Genomic DNA, 11,931 nt, shown 5'->3' on the forward strand with positions numbered 1-11,931 from the left:
ATTGTTTTACTCTGCTTTAGTGATAAGACAGTTGTAATTCTTCCCTTGAAACACGAGCCAGACAATGCCTACAGTTGCTTATCTTTTCTTTCTTTCTTCTCAATAATTTTTCCTAAAAGGATTCTTCCTTTTCTGTAATTTCATATTATTTGGGATATTTACCTGGAAATAAAATCTTTGCTTCATATGCTCTTTTCTGGAGTCATTATCCTACCCAACAGTCAGAACCAGTCAGTTATGTAACAGAAATCATCTAAAGTGTTGAATAGGCACAAGTAATATCTTAAAGATCCTTTTTTCATATAAATACGTCTCTAGTAAAAAAGTACAAAGAAAAAATATTTTAGGTAAACAAAATGATCCTTAACCAGAATGTCTTCTTATATTTTTAAATGAAGCATTAGCAAATAATTAATTCTGAATGTCTTTGATTTTGCTGGATTAAGTCATTTTGTCAAAATTATTTTAATGTATCTTTGTGGCACTTAATTTCTTTGAAGTTGGTAACACTAGTGGAAAAAAATAGAAATTCATCTCACACACATATGGAATACTTAGAAGTCAAAAAATCTAAGACATTTCATTGGAAAAAAATAAAAAACAAATTTTTCATTGACACTGTATCAAGTCTAGAGGTCCTTAAAATGCAATGCATAAAACTATAAATCTCACTGAATTATAAACAGTACACTTTCACTGATACCGGTTCTCTAGGAATCTTCAAAATAGGTAGAAAGGAGGAGAAAAAAAAAAAAAAAAAAAAAAAAAGAGGATCCAGAAAAAAACAAAATTTTACTATAGAAGATATCATTGGTATCATCTGCAGTCTGTATGAAAGCCTCACTATGAATATAACGAAAATACTGTGTTGCTATACATGATGCTCCATATTATTTATAGAAATATGGGTATTATATAAATATTGCATACTAAGATATATTTTATGCAAGATGGCTCATGTAAGATATCATTGGAAAGGTTATGATTTAGTGAATGTGATTATCCAGTTTGTATACATGCATCATTTCTGTATCTGGAGTTAGGAATATTGAATATGTAACAATTACAGCTGTGGTTATACTTGGAGACATCGACCGGACAGTAACCAATCAGCTTTGATCGGCAACTAGAAAAACTCTTTGAGGATGTGGATCTCCCATCTTCCAGGAGTTCCTTCCTGTGGACACTGCAAATAAACCTGGTTTCATGGTTGCTTTGACACTGCAAGGTCAGGTGATAATGTCACCTACTACAAAGTACCACCTTGGACACTGCTGATATTTTTCCAGTGGAAACAAAGGCTTCCTGCCTTATGTAAATTCTTTTTAAGGCTAGGCAAACAGGTCTTGGGCAGGAAGACAATGGAGACGAGAAGAAATACTGCTGAAAGTACCTGAAGAGACAAAGGAACTGAGCTGTGGGAAAGGCAAGGGTTGAGTCTAAATTAAGACAGGAGTCTAGTCTGTAAAAAGAAATAATTGGAACTCTAAGCTACAGAAGCTCTGCAACTTGCCTAAAACAACGTTTGGGGTGAAAAATTACATTTTGTTACCTGTTTCTTGAGCGTATTAAGCTTAGTTTGCATGTTTTGTTTTATTTGCTCAGCAACCTGTGTTCTTCTGTTTGCTATCCCTTATGATCACTTAAAATTTAACTTTTGTAGTTAATTAACTTATTTCTTGTTTATAACATAATCCAGTTTGTGCAATTCATATCATGGGGAAGAGAAGGGGGCCAAGAAGCTCTGCACATTTCTCTCCACACTGAGTGCTGAGCAATTTCCTAGCTGAATCTTCCCATAGAGAGCTGCTTTGCAGACTTTGTGTGATTCTACAGCTGGTGCGTCCTTACCTGTGTCTGTGTGCTGCCAGAGGCCGAAGAGCCTGATTTAGAAAAACAGGGAGAGGGAGCCCAGGCTAGTGGAGCAGGCTGGCTCAGTGAAACCCCAATACATCAGGTAGCGCATTGAAAGGGCCAGGAAGGTCCAACCCATCACAGTATCGTTATAATTGTAATCAACAAACAAGCTGTAAAAACAGATCAGACTATGTCTCTCCATTCTGCAGGAACAGCAATTAATTTTATCCTGATACATCCCTGCAATTATCATTAACGTCAATTGTAGCTGTGTCTGCATAACTGAAGGTGTAACTGGCTCGAGTTAATGACAAGTAGTAACTCAAAGTAATCCATACAGTATGTACATCACAGAAGTGAAGACATTCTGAAATCTCCTAATTTCTGAGAATTAATGTGACAGTGTTACAATTAAAAAAAAAGTTTTAGTTCGCCTTGCTCCCTACCCCCTTCTTGTGGGAGGGGGAAAATTAAAGGAAAAAAACGGGATTAGCTCACTATTCTCTCTCCACTAGGCTGCCTTTTGCCGACAAAACTGTGTAGTGTAGACAAGGCCCAAGTGTCCATATGAGGAATTAATGTGCACTAGTTATTCAGCACTAAATTAACACCTTAATTTACTCTGCACTAACTTTCCCACATAGATAAGTCCAGAGCAGCTTTTTCTGAGTAGCAGCTATTCCACAACGTACAGTGGTAACAGATCAGGGGCAGGTAAACTTTTTGGCCTGAGGACTGCATTGGGTTTGTAAATTGTATGGACGGCCAGTTGGGGAAGGGGTCGTGGCCTGGCCCCCACCTCCTATCTCCCCCCCCCGGGATTCCTGCCCCATCCAATCCCTCCTCTCATTCCTGATGCCCCCCCCGGGACCCCTGCCCCATCTAATCACGCCTTCTCCCTGTCCCCAACTGCCCCCGAAACCCCCATTCAACACCCCGTTCCCCCCCGACCACCCCGACCCCTATCCACACCCCCATCCCGACCACCACCCCGAATTCCCCTGCCCTCTATCCAACTCCCTTGCTCTGTGCCCCCTTACCATGCTGCCTGGAGCACCGGTGGCTGGTGGCACTACAGCCACGTTGCCTGGCTGGAGCCAGGCCATGCCGCCGATCCCCCCACGCAGCACAGAGACCAGGTCAGGCTGAGCTGAGGCTGTGGGGGAGGGGCTGGGGCGAGCCTCCCATGCCAGGAGCTCGGGGGCTGGTCAGGATGGTCCCGCGGGACGGATGTGGCCCATGGGCTGTAGTTTGCCCACCTCTGTAATAGATACTTAGACCCTGAAAGCACCTGTTAATATTATATATACACCATGTTATTTATATTCCAGAAGCACTTAAGAGATTCCAACCTATGTTAGGGCTCCACTGTGCTAGGCACTGTACTGACTCTCAATAAGCAGAAGTCCCTGCCTGAAGAGTTCGCATTCTAAACAGACAAAGCAGACAAAGTGTGGGAGAAAGGAACGCAACATGTAAGCAGAAGTTGGACAACTGAGAAACATAGGTTAAGTGCCAGGAACTGAACTCAAGTCTCCCTTGAGTTCCAAAATGTTTAGACACTATAGTAATTATGTCTATACAATTCAAAGGCAAAAAGCTACATTAACAAAGTTGAGGTTGCTTGGTAGTACATTAACAAATGCAATGTAATGCACATTGGAAAACATAATCCCAACTATACATACAAAATGATGGGGTCTAAATTCACTGCTACAACTCAAGGAACAGATCTTGGAGTCATTGTGGATAGTCCTCTGAAAATATCTGCTCAAAGTGCAGAAACAGTCAAAAAAGCGAACAATGTTGGGAACCATTAGGAAAGGGATAGATAATAAGACAGAAAATATCATAATGCCTCTCTGTAAATCTATGGTACAACCCCATCTGGAATACTGAATGCAGACCTGGTTGTCCTATTTAAAAAAAAAAATACATTGGAACTGGAAAAGGTACATAGTAGAGCAACAGAAATGATTAGGGCTATGAAACAGCTTCCATATAATGAGAGCTTTAAAAGACTGGGACTTTTCTGCCTGGAAAAAAGACAAGTAAAGGGAGATATGATCCAGGTCTATAAAATCTTGACTGGTGTGGAGAAAGTGATTAAGGAAGTGTTATTTACTCCTTCACATAACACAAGATCTCGGAGTCACCAAATGAAATTAATAATCAGGTAGTTTAAAACAAACAAAAGGAAGTACTTCTTCACACAATGCACAATCAACCTGTGAAACTCTTTGCCAGGAGATGTTGTGAAGGTCAACTATAACAGGATTCACAAAAGAATGAGATAAGTTCCTGAAGGAGAGGTCCATCAATGGCTATTAGCCAGGATGAGTAGGGATACATCATCAGGTGCTGAGCATCCCTAGCCGTGGTTTGCCAGAAGCTGAGAGTGGATGACAGGGGATAGATCACTCCATGATTGTCTGTTCTGTTCATTCTCTCTGAAGCACCTGGCATTAGCTACTGTAGGAAGACCAGATATTAGGCTAGCTGGATCATGGGTCTGACCCATTATGGCCATTCTTATATTGTCCCACTGCAGGAATGCTCAGCTGAGCAAAACTCAAATTTCTGAAACCAAGGAAATGCACAGTTAAGGCTGCCCACGGAACCTTAACTCTCCCTTCTTCCAGCAATGCCCCAGTAGATCTCATTAACACCCATATCTTTGCTCTGCCAGTGCCATAGTTGCTGAAACATACAAGCTCTTCACCTCCTCTTACAACCAATTCATTCTCATCCACGGGATTCCTTCTAACACTTTTAAAGAACAACAAACGAACAAGAAAAAAAAAAGTTGCCCATGCCACATCCTCCCTGGTCACCTGAAAACGGCAGTAGCCAATGGGAATTATTTGCATACATTCCAGGTACAATCAGTTAGTCAGGTATTAGGTGTACCTTCACTAAAGGGTGACGGTAGTAGTTGGGCCCTGTTGCTAAAAGTGTGTTTGTGATATAAGGACATGTGTGGACAATCTTGAGGTGTGTGACAGAGCTGTGATTATGCTCTGAGAAGATCTGTTTTGTACCCTTCAGCGTATATGAGCAAAGAGAAGAGCCGAATGTGCACCTTTGGGATCCACTATGCATCCTTTCAATGCAGAATTATGTAGGTTTGTCAGTAGCAAGGAATAGGGTTTTTATTACAAGAATTATTGTCAGCAGTTAGGTGGAATATGAGAAGATTTTAATGTTATGGTATAGTGAAAGTGTAGGTTGAGAAGGTATCCTGTGAATAACTGTAAGGAGGTTGCAAAAGGTTGTGAGGTGGTTCTTAAATTATACATGCATGGTATTCTTTCTGCAGAGTTGGTTAAGTGTCTGTGCGAGGTCTGGATCTGGAACATCCTGAATCTTAAGCCAGGTCTACGCTACACACCTACAATGGTATAATACCACCACTCAGGGGCGCGAAAAATCTACATCCCTGAGCGACGTCGTTATATTGACCTAACTCCTCGTGGAGACTCCTCTCGGGGAAGAGGGAATTAATTAAAGTGCTGCAGTCATGGAGCTGTAGTGCTACATGTGAAGACAAGCCTTTCTAGTGCCAAGAGCTAATGCTACTTGTGTCTATGTGCATACTGAGGCACTGCTTGAAGACAGTAGAGGGAACGTGACAAGGGCAACCTTTCTCCTCCACTCCCTTTTTATCCTTTAACAGTGTTAGATGGAATCCTGTGGTGAGAGCGAATGGGTTGTAAAAGAAGCTGAAACATACATGCTCTTCACCAACTGTTGAAATTGTTCTTAAATACTGTTCACAATTTGGGCCACCAAAAACTTAGTAGGTGCCATGCATTACCAAAGGTAAAAATTGACTCAGACCATTTTGACTCACATCAGAGCAACAGTTTGATCTCTAGCTCTGCACACACAAAAAACATCACCCTAGAATTAAAAAAACAAAAAAAAAACAGCTATTTTATTCAGCGATTATATCTCCAGAAACGCTGGCTCAAATGACCTCCAATTTGGGTCACTAATCCTACTCTGTATCCCTATAAGGTCCAGCAAATTTAAAAAAAAAACAAACATGAAAACAAGAGGATTTAAAAGCAGAGCTTTGGAGCGGAGCCCAGAGCTGGAGTGCGGAGCAGTGGAGCTGCAGGTTTTAGCCTGGAGCTGGAGCGGAGTCAGAGAAGTCACTATTGGTGCCGGAGCAGAGCTGGAGCGGAGCAATTAAAAAAATTGATTGTGCCAAATCCCTGTTTTAAAGCACTTAGAAGTGTCATCCTCTATACATCCATCTGCAACATATAAGGCTCTGAAAAGTGTGAATAAGAACACGTCATGGAGATGAATAAAACCTGAACCAATAGCTCAGGCTTTGTCTACACTGGAACTTCGTCGGTAAAACTTTTTGTCATTTGGGTGGGGTGTTTTTTTAATACCCCTGAACGACAAAAGTTTTACCGACGAAAAGCACCGGTGTGAACAGCATGTTGTCAGCAGGAGCGCTCTCCTACTGACAAAGCTGCTGCTGCTGCTCATAGGGGGTGGAATTTTTCTGTCAGCAGGAGAGCTCTCTCCAGCCAATAAACAGCTGCTACACTAAACACCTTTCAGCAGCACAGCCATGTTGATAAAAATCTGCATAGTGTAGACAGCCTCAGACATGAGAACCACTCCATTTATCCCTGTGGTTAGTGAAAGTATAGGTTCGCATGTCCCTCCTAAGTGTTTCAGAGCCTGTGATATGCATTTAGTATGCCCATTCTCACTCTCAACACAAAGAGCAAGGAGTTCCCTATATCCTGGCACACACGAGGGCAGAAGGAGATCAGATTCTCTCAAAAAGTCAAGCTTCCCCCAGTCCCCAAAACTGGCTCACATGGAGCAGGGTAGGGAGAGGGGTGTCCAACCTCTGTATATGGCCATAGGCCCTGGAGATCTTGGCATACACAGACAGCAAAGAAAGGGGCTCAGTCACCCCAAGAGGAGCAAACCCCCTATATCCCAGGGGCAGGGAGGGTGGCTCAGACCCCCACAGGGGAGCAAGAGCTCTCCATATATAGACACACACACAGAAGAGGAGAATGTAGGCTTGACAGGTACCCCAGCCCAGGGGCGGCTCCAGGCACCAGCGCACACAAAGCACGCACCTGGGGCGGCCTGCCAATTGCCATGAGGTAGGTCCACCGGTCTCACGGTTTCGGCAGCAAACTGGCGGCGGGTATGCCAAAGGCGCAGGATCGGCGGACCTCCCACAGGCATGCCGCCGAAAGCCACCTGACTGCCATGCTTGGGGCAGCAAAATACAGAGTCACCCCTGCCCTAGCTTCTATTCTACACCAATCCTGCTGACACTCATCACCATGTCCCCCTTCCCAGCATCCCACCCCTCCAAATCCCATAGTCCCCAAGCCTCCCTTACTGCTCCTTTTCTACTCACCACTATTTATCCCCCTCCATTTGCTAGAGATCCAAACCTCTTTCCCCCATCCCTCATTCCTCCATTCTCTAATACCTCTCCCTGAAAGCATTCGTGGCTAATTTTTTTCTCCTAAAGACTTTGATTATACCCCCAAAAAAATGAAATTGCCACCACAATTATACCACTCACAAGTTACACCAACCTTCGACCACTTAACCTATACACTCCTTTTATCTTACATGGGGACTTGTGATTAACCTATCCTGTTATTAGACAAGGTGGGTGAAGTAATATCTTTGATTTGCTCAACTTCTGTTGGCGAAGACAAACTTTCAAGCTACACAGAAGTCTGAGGAAGAGCTCAAAAGCTTGTGTCTCTCACCAAGAGAAGTTGGTCCAATCAAAGATATTACCTCACTCACCTTGTCTTTCTAATATCCTGGGATCTACACACAGGGGCAGCTCCAGGCACCAGCGCACCAAGCACGTGCCTGGCGCGGCAAGCCGCGAGGGGCAGCCTGCCAGTCACTGTGAGGGCGGCAGTCAGGTGGGCTTCGGCGGGGTGCCTGCGGGAGGTCCGCCGGTCCCGCGGTTTTGGCGGCGGATACGTTGAAGCCACGGGACCGGCAGATTACCTGCAGAAAAGCTGCCGAATCTGCGTGACCACGGACCGTCCGCAAGCATGCCGCCAAAGGCCACCTGATTGCCGTGCTTGGGCCGGCAAAAAAAATAGAGCCGCCCCTGCCTACACAGCTACAACATCACTGCAACGGAAGTTATCCTTAGTTATGCTAATTGAAGGGTTAGTTCACAGCCAGTCTCAAAGAGGTCTGTGATTCATTCGGTCATTAGTACCTCTCGATTTAACAGTACAAGGCAAAATAAACCACATGGTGGGGTGTAACACTGCAACCCCTGCTCAAACGATCCCAAATTTGGATTACTAATGCTACTTTGCACCTCCATGAGGCACATCAAATTTCAAAGAAATATGAGTAACCTGTTGGATTTCAGAGCGCTTGATATGCTGTAAAACTCAGTGCTTGTAAATAGTGCCATTTTTCTGTATTGGTGCACGCACAGTGTCCTCAATTTGGGTTCCCCACATACTTAGTAGATATCATGCACTAACTTGGGTAAAACTCAGCAGATTGAGACCATTTTGAGCTGCATCACATCAATAGTTTCATCTCTAGCTCCAAGCCGCCCCCTCCCCAAAGCCAACTAGAAACTCTGAAAAACAGTTACATTTTTTCTAAGGCTTATGTGGCCACAACCCCTACTTCAGCTGACCCCAACAATTTAAGTCACTAACGCTACCCTACATTCTCCTCGGGCACACCCAATTCCAAAGAAATCCAACTAAATCCGTCAATCTGAAGGTATTTGGAGAGGTCAAACAGAAGTCATAAAGCAACTTTAACTACAGTGGCACTGCCGGGGCACTAAAACAAGTGTCATACTATGGATATTGCTTCCGCCATCCCGTTTCCTGCTCCCCACTACAAGCCATTTCAGGTGCACTCCGTCCCTGGCACAATATCAGGGTTTCTGCAGCTGGCCCCCGTTTGCGCTGCCCAGTGCTGGGACCACGAATTAGCGCCTCACAGAGCTGCGCCGTGGTCGCTGTTCTGCACCGGCTGCATTCACCGGCCCTGACATGGCGGCGGGTGGGTGTCAACCGCGGCCGGAGGGAAGGCAGCGGCTCGGCCAAGGGCCGGTCGGGACGGAGCAGCCTGAACACCCAGCGCGACGCGCAACCTTTGACACACTGGAGAGCGGCCGCCCGACGTCGGGCTCCGCACGGGCACCCAAGCGCTGGACGCGGCCCTAGCGCAGACCGGGACCCCGAAATCCCCCAGAAGGACGCACATGAGCCCTCAGGGGGCGGAGGAGAGCGACGGGCCCCGCGGGGGAGAAGCCCGCCCCCCTCACACTCGGGGCAGGGTGAGCGGCCCGCATCACCCCTTGCCGGGGCTCTGCGCCCCCGCGGCGGGCGGGGGCAGAGGACAACCCCGGATGATGCTGCGCCGGGTCAGCAACAGCCCCCAAGACTCACCGGCCGGAGCGACAGCAGCACCCTCCCCCTTCCTCTACTCAGCGCTGCAGCGTCACTACGTCATCCTCCCTGAACGTTGTGCTCCCCTAGCAACGACAGACGTGCCTCTACGTGTTGACGTACTTGGCAACTAGTAGACCACTCAACCACCGTCCTCTTTTATAACAGCCCTTAACAAAGTTGAAGACTGTTGCCAGGTCTGCTCTCTGTCTTCCTTCTCAAGACTAAACATCCCAAGTTTTTTAAACTTTTCCTCTTACATCAAATTTTATAAACCTTTTATAATTTTTGTTGCTCTCTTTTCGACTCACTCCAGTTTGTCCACATCTTTCCTAAACAGTGGCACCCAGAATGGGACAGAGTACTCCACCTAACGCCTCACCAGTGCTGAGTAGAGACGCACCTTACATAGAACACTCCTATTAATATACCCCACATAGTAGCCTTTTTCTCAACTGCAGCACGTTGTTGTCTCATATTCAATTTGTCATCCATTATAACCCTCAATGCCCCTACCCTCTAGCCAGTTCATCCCCATTTTTTAGTTGTGCATTTAATTTTCTCCCTAAGTGTAGTACTTTTCACTTGTTTTCATTGAATTTCATCATACTGATTTCAATTCTCCCATTTGTCAAGATCACTTTGAATTCTAATCCAGTCCACCAAAGCACTTGCAATCCCTCCCAGCTTGGTGTCATCTGCAGATACTATAAGCATACTCTCCACTCCATTATCCAAGAGATTAATTAAAATGTTGAATACTTCTGGGCCCAGGACAGTTGCCTGCAGGACCCCACTAGATAAATTCTCTGTTTGACAGCAAGCCATGTATAACTACTCTTTGAGTATGGTCTTTCAACCACTTATGTATCCACTTATAGTAATTTATCCAGACCAGATTTCCCAAGTTTGCTTGTGAAAACATCATGGATTATTGTGCCAAAAGCCTTACTAAAATCATGATACATCATGTCTAGCACTTCCCCCTCATCTGCTAAACCACTAACATTGTCAAAGAAGCAAATAGGTTGGTTTGCCATGAATCTTCTACAAGTCCATACTGGCTATTCGTTGTAACCCTATTATCCTTAGGTGCTTACAGATCAATTGTTTAATAATTTGTTCCAGTTTCTTTCTAGGTATTACAGTTAGGTAGGCCAGTCTGTAATTCCTCAGCTCCTCTTTCTTCATATTTTTAAGAACAGGTACCTACTCTGATTGCCTTTCTCCAAGTACTCCTCCATAAGTTCTCAAAGATAACTGCTAATGGTTAGAAGCAATGTTCCCTTTAATTTTTTACAACCATGTGTGGAATGAATTTTGTTATGTGCACTAAAATGAAGGTGATGGACACCAATGTCCTTCATATTGGTGCACATAACAAAATTCATGTGGTGGGGGTAGGGCTGAGGGCAGGGAGGGGATGAGGGTTCTGGCGTGGGGCTGGGGATGAGGGGTTTGGAGTGTGGGAAGGGGTTCAGGGCTAGGGCAGAGTTGGGTGCAGGGGATTATGCAGATAAAATCATATAGGATTGTTTCAGGGGATAAGGCAAGATGCCACATTTATTATGATAATTTGATCTTTAACCAATAGCTAATACCTCTACACACACACCCCAGATGTTCTGCAGCTGCTGGATAGTTACCAGTCCTGAACATAGCTTGGGTCTGTGGCTTGATTTCGCAGCTTGGGTTCGTAGCTTGTGGCAGCTAACTGGCCAGGAAACCCAGGCACAAGGAAGGGCTGGGTCTCTGTTGGGTGCGCACCAATGCCCTTCAATGTTGGCAGCAGAACATTACCCAAAGTCTTCCATCTCACCCATCTTTTTTATAGGCTTTTAGTTTGAATCAAGCATCTATAGGTCTTGCTGTGATATGCTGTCTCTGGGTTCGGTATGATTGATCACCCCCCATCAATTGCATACATGACTTTCAGCCTCAGACCTGATTTTGATCTTACTTTAATTGAACCTTTGTTCTTTTCTTTTAGGGTGGACTCTTCTTACTTTGTCAGGGCTGTTGTCTGCATCTTCAGCCCTTGGTGTTTGCACTTAACTTTATCAGGAAAGGTTGGGGCTGGAGGTTGATTCCATTATTCATGCATACCTCATTCACACATCTAAACTAAACTAATAAGGTTACAGCAGCGTTTTGCAAAATGAAGGTTACATCAGAGTTTTACAAAATAGAGTGAGCATTTCAAAGTGGAGTTTGACTTACAGTATGGAGTCTTATTAAAACAGGGGTAATGAACAATTTACAGTGTTGAGAAGCAAACAGTAAACAAGAGTTACAATGTTAAAACAGTGACAACCAAGATAAATAATTTCATTCTTCAGCTGGGGCCTCAGGGACATAGTGCCGGCCGCTTCTGGGAGCAGCGCAGGGCCAGGGCAGGCAGTGGGCCTGTCTGAGCCCCCCTGCGTGTCGCTGCCACCCCAGAGCCACTCTAGGTAAGCAGTGCTGGGCTGGAGCCCACCCCCTCCCCCAACTCCTCCTGCACCCCAACCCCCTGCCCTGCCCCCCTACCACATCCCACACCTCTCCTGCACCCCAACCCTGAGCCCCACCACACCCCTCCTGCACCAACCCCCTGCCCTGAACCCCCAACTCCATGCCCTGAGCC

The 11,931-nt window shown here is 45.2% G+C and overlaps 1 protein-coding gene across 6 annotated transcripts in view; it reads right to left on the reverse strand.

The window, feature by feature from the left end:
• The window catches only part of BTBD9 (BTB domain containing 9), a 458,382-nt gene extending 448,998 nt beyond the window's left edge, over positions 1-9,384 (reverse strand). For 4 of the 6 annotated variants that reach the window (XM_030557270.1, XM_030557266.1, XM_030557271.1 and 1 more), the window contains exon 1: positions 9,306-9,384. The gene's annotated coding sequence lies outside the window, so the exon portion shown is untranslated. Of the gene's footprint in view, positions 1-162; positions 374-1,851; positions 2,028-9,305 lie in introns of those variants that run through there. The other 2 variants (XM_030557267.1, XM_030557268.1) reach the window with 2 other exon arrangements.
• Positions 9,385-11,931: the final 2,547 nt, after the last annotated feature.

The sequence above is a fragment of the Gopherus evgoodei genome, chromosome 3 (genome assembly GCF_007399415.2).
Source record: "Gopherus evgoodei ecotype Sinaloan lineage chromosome 3, rGopEvg1_v1.p, whole genome shotgun sequence".
In the NCBI taxonomy this organism is placed as follows: Eukaryota; Metazoa; Chordata; order Testudines; family Testudinidae; genus Gopherus; species Gopherus evgoodei.